The 5,470-nt window shown below is 32.0% G+C and overlaps 1 long non-coding RNA gene across 1 annotated transcript; it reads left to right on the forward strand.

Annotated features, from left to right (window-relative positions):
* The first annotated feature begins 3,472 nt into the window (after positions 1-3,472).
* Positions 3,473-4,882, forward strand: LOC129887905 (uncharacterized). The gene is made up of 2 exons (XR_008766513.1): positions 3,473-3,907; positions 4,649-4,882. It is a non-coding gene; the product is annotated as an uncharacterized LOC129887905 (long non-coding RNA).
* The last annotated feature ends 588 nt before the right edge of the window (positions 4,883-5,470 follow it).

The raw sequence follows: 5,470 nt of genomic DNA on the forward strand, positions 1-5,470 counted from the left end.
AGTAGGAGACCTTGATGTTGTTAGACCTAGTACCATTAGCTTTGAAATTAGCTAAAGAACCAACTCCAAGCCATTTGTCCCACCAAAAATGACATGTTCCACAATTTAACTTCCAAAAAATGTGAGTCTCGACCATATGTTTATTGGTCCTCAGGTGTTTCCAAACCAATAATTGGACAGTATGCAACTTCAAACTGATAGGGTTGGCTCTTTGGCAATATTTGGCTTTAAAAAAGTCTTTCCAAAGAGTAGACTTATTTCTGAATACCCACCATTGTTTGTATTAGAGAGATTTGCAAACTTCAGTGATCTGTCTAACACCAATACCCCCCCTCCTTCTTCAAAAAGATAGAAGAAATTCTTCGAGGAGGACCAATGGTACTTTTTCTTGTTGTCTTTCCATCCCTAGAAAAAGTCAGCAACTAGAGTAGTGATTTACTTCATAGTTGTACTTGTAGGAGTTGTAGCAGATAGAATAGTTAAAGAGCGAAGAACATGTTTGATCAGAGTTTCTATACCCCTCCCCCCCCCCATAGTTGAGTATTTTCGAATGCCAACCACTGATTCTAGACACCACCTTAGATGCCATTTCTGAATAGAAGATCACTCTTTGTCTTCTAATATAGATAGGGCAACCCAAGTAAGTAATGCATTTGATTTTTCTCTTGAAACCAGTAGCCCTCATAATCCTAGATATATAACTAGGAAAAACATTAGAAGGTAACAATAAGTTACTCTTATCTTTATTAATGAGTTGATTAGAAACTTTTTCATAGATATCTAGGGTCTTCATAATAAGTCTGAGAGATTGTTTTCTTCCAAAAGTGAAAATAATTACATCATTAGCAAAGATGAAATGATTAATCTGAGGGCCCCTAATTTCCATATGAAAACCATGATGAAGGTTGTTCAGGAATTTGGAGACAACCTTAGCTTCCAATATAAAAAGAGTTGAGGAGAGGGGATAACCTTGTTTAAGACCTCTAGTAGAGTGAAAGAAACCATTTCTAGATTCATTAACAATCACAGAATACCAATTGTTAGACATAGTCCTCCAAACCTTATCAATAAAGATTTATCCAAAATCCATTCTTTTGAGCACCAGACAGATGAAAGGCCAAGGTGAATGTTTTTCAATATGTGCAGATTATCCCGATAGATAATTAATAATGGATGTGTGACTATCATCAGTGTCGACGTGTAAAATGTTGTATGTCAAATTGAATATGTTTCTCGTTAATAAATAATGACATTAATGGGCACTTTGATTCACAACAATGATATAGATGAATCCAAACACATAACATAGATTAACAACTTTGTCAAAGTTTGTCAAAGGGAATAAACGGAATGTGTCTGCGATAAAAGAATAAGAGTAAATGAGCAAACAAATAATGAAATTGCCAAAAATAAGAAATCATTTAAAAAAAAGAGCGAAAGCAACATCCGAGCATAAATAAAAGAAGAGAATAGGGGTGAAATAAGTTATGGGTTGTAAGACGTGAAACTAAGCTAATATAGTGTCAATGAGTGCAAAAAGTTAGTATAATCCAAATATACCGCACATGTCCCTGAGCATACGTTACAAGCTCAGAAAGTCCCATTGCGATTCTAATTTAACTGTTCAAGAGACTAAGTATTGAAAATAAGGGCAAGCTTATGGTATTGTGCATGAATGTTTGAATTTCTTAGTCCTTATTCTTGAAAAATATTTTGATATCTGTGTAAAAATGGGAGTTCTATTCACTGAGGGCACGAGTAGCATTGTTGAAAAGTGATGTTCTTGGTGATTATTGTCTCTATCCATTTGTATAGTGATGTCATAGAGTGATCGACGTGATTTAGCTTGATCTAGAGATAATGCTTACACTGATGTTTGAATGAAAAGTTGAAGCATGTTGTTAGTTGAAAGGTCATGTGATTGCTGTAGTTTCTTGATCTTCTTTTGCATAGTGTCATTTTGTTATAGTAGAGTCAATTGAGGACAAACAACCTTTTTAAGTTGAGGGTGTTGATGTACCGTGGATTTATGGTACTTGTAATGCTTTAAAATTAAGAATTTACATGTCTTTTAAGCATTTGTTAGTAGATTTGGTTATATTTTGTCTTTTATTTGCAGAAAAATAGGAAGTGGAGGACGAAAAAGAAAGTGGTTGCAGCTAAAAGTTGGCTTTTATAGAGCCAGCTTACGAACCGTAAGTGACAGTTGTAGATGATATGGTAATGGTTGAGGACAAGTATGTAGCTGCGAAGGATATCTACTAGCCGTAAAACATAATTAGAGAGTTAAGTCCCAAGACTTGGCCAACAGAGTGAAGCTACGAGCTGTAGGAACTCCTACGAGCCATAGGATGATGTCTGAAGAATAGAGATTGATGACTGATTTGAAGGTATTTGTACGAGTGGACCTACGACTCGTCTAAACTTGTACAATCCATAGGCACGAGTCGTAGAAGCTTGTCGATCTATTTTTTCTAGATTCATTTTATTTAGATTTAAATGTCTATAAATACACTTATGTTTTTTTTATTTATTAAAGTATGCACATTTTAGTGTTGGATATTGAAGCACAAACTACTTTTGACTTTAAATCTTGAATTCGTAGATTTTTATCATCGACTTTGACTTTAAAATTCAATTGAAGCTTTTGGATTTTCATACTCATTAGCGTAAGTGCATGATTTATTTTAACCAAATTATTATGAATTGTGATCACCCAATTATGAAAAGTTAATTTCACAACTAGGGTTGTGAGAACCATGAAGAATTAATGATGTATACCTAATAACAAGTAATTCTTGAATAGTGTGCATACATGTATTGTTTTTCCTTTCGCGTTGATTAATTTTTAATGAGTGCACACGTTATAACTCACTTTATTCTTACTTGCTAGACCAAAGAGGTAAAAGACGGAAAAAAATATTATACAAAGGAGATTTGAAGCTAGCAACCCTCATCTAATAACTTGAACAAACCAAGGGATATCTAATCTGGAATCACTGTCAAGGGTTAGTAAAGCATACACCCATAGACCGGTCAAGTTATGTAGGGACACTTATTGACATCCAATTTTGTCCCTCCTTTCTTTTAATTTATTTCCCTGATCTTTCATATTATTAGTAAGTCGAAAGCTTTATGTTTTACTACTATTTTCCATTTATCACTGTATTGTTACCATTACTATCTATTATCATTACTATTACTCAAATTTTTATTTACTACTATTATTATTATCTTTTTAATATAATTTTAAATATTTCTAAAATCATTAGTGCATTATCGACAATATTACTATTAATTTTATCCTTCTTAAAATCGATCGTTGTCACATTATTTTAAGTTTCGTACTTAACTAACTATAACTATTTTATATTTTATATAATTGTTAATTGTCGTCGCAAAATATATATTACATTAGTTATTAAATTAGAATCTCAAAGAAATCAATTTAAAGAAGGAAAATACTCAAGAAATGCTCTAATCATTCAGCCAATTGTGTTATCAAATTTGTCCAAAAGGATCCAATTTGAGGCCCAAAGCGTAGAAGCTCAAAGAAACCTTCAGATCAGCCCACAAGAAAATCTAGCATCATCCCAAACTCATTTGAAACCCTACAATGAAAGCAATCACTCTTCCCTTTCTCTTATCTGTACAGTATCCTTTTCCAAACTAAGTCAAACGATCTTCAACGAAGGACAGAGGTCATCAGTTCCATCTTGGTGAAATTTTCATCTCTTTCTTCTGGAAAAATATAGTTACCCTCTGTTCTCTTCCTCTTTGATGAGACGTTAATCTCCATCTTAACCAACATATATTGTTATGCCAATTCTAGAAATAAAATTCTTTTCTCTTGTGTTTTTTAAATTTCTCCATCGTTCTTCTCTATCAAAAGATTTGGTCAAACGAGGTAATATCACAAATTGCCAAGAACACTTTATAGAAATATGCACTATTAGTTTCAATTTATTTTCTCTGTTCTCACATTTTAGAAATTATGAAAATAGATATTGTCTCTCTGCTTAGCATTGATGCTGAATATGTTCAAGTTGTTATTATAATTATTCAATAGCATTATTACAACGTGATATTTTAGGATATTTACAGCCATGCCAATATTTTTGATGACTCGAAGCATGTTTAGCTGATTGAGAACATCCAATTATACTTGAATTGTTTAAGAAAAAAGTACGGATCATGTTAAAATCCATTCATGTACTTGACGTCATGAAAATATATACTTAACTTGCATCCCCGCTGATTGTTGGTGGTTTAGCTTCCAGACATAAATGTACATTCAGTAGTTTAGTTAACAGAAATCATGTCTAAACTCTTCTTCCTTATTTTTTTGGGTACTTGTGGATCCTTTACAAATATTGACATCTTTCATATCCACATATTGGATTTAAGTTTGTTCAAATTTTGTGTAGTCCATTGTGGGATTTTAATAGTGTGAAACTCGATTTTTCTTTCAAGGTTTTATATGTCCTTATTCACAAGTTCTCTTGGACTTTTACTTTTATTGTGAATTGAATGATAATGAATGATAATGCTACTTTGTTCTTTTCTATTTATTTTTTTACATAAAGAATCATGTTACTATACTAATATTTCATATTTTTTTGTGTTTGCATGAACGCTGGATTCGAAGAGTCTCACTTTAGGACTCGACGTCACCGCAAGACCTGAAGCGTGTATCTACATTTTTGTTCGTGCCTTTCTCTCTCGAAATACATTCGAACAGAAATGAATGACGGACTAGGAGGAGTGAAGGATATTCTATTTTTCTATCTTTGCTAATTAATTTTTGTGCATCTCTTATGTGTTTTTGTCTACTGTTAACTACTACTTGTTATATATATATTTTATTGCTTGTTTTGTATGACATTTTAAGTACGAGTATGCTAGTAATAAGTAATTCTGTCAGGTAGATTAGAGTTTATTAAATTCCATAACATGAAAAGGTTGTATAATATTTTTGAAACTTAAAATCTTTCTCATTCTTTAAATCGGTCCCTTTTTATGATAAATAAGTTCTCTAAAATCAGTTAACTTCACCATATCTTCTTTTACTACTTCTCATACTTTAAATTTTGATAAAAAATCTTATTTCTTAGCAAATTCAAATGGATTCGGGGCATAATTTGTTTCCCAACAAGGAAATTTTATGTTTACAAAACTATTTTACTTCTGAACATTTGCAACAAGACTAATTTTTACAAGTGTTTTCCAACCAACGATGTTAAATTTATTTGACATTTAGCATTTATACATGAGTTTTACATCTTTTACATTTAGCCTAATTAATTAATTTAAGTTCGATCGGTTAACCATTTTTAATGGATCTTAAAGGATGCCTAATTCCTTCCCTTTAGGATTACTTGAACCTTTACTTAGAATCTAATTGGTTTAGTAGACCTTAAAATGGAGTTTAACTTTAATCAATTTTAGGTGTCCTACTTCACCGTAAATA

Source organism: Solanum dulcamara, chromosome 1 (assembly GCF_947179165.1).
Source record: "Solanum dulcamara chromosome 1, daSolDulc1.2, whole genome shotgun sequence".
Lineage (NCBI taxonomy): Eukaryota > Viridiplantae > Streptophyta > Magnoliopsida > Solanales > Solanaceae > Solanum > Solanum dulcamara.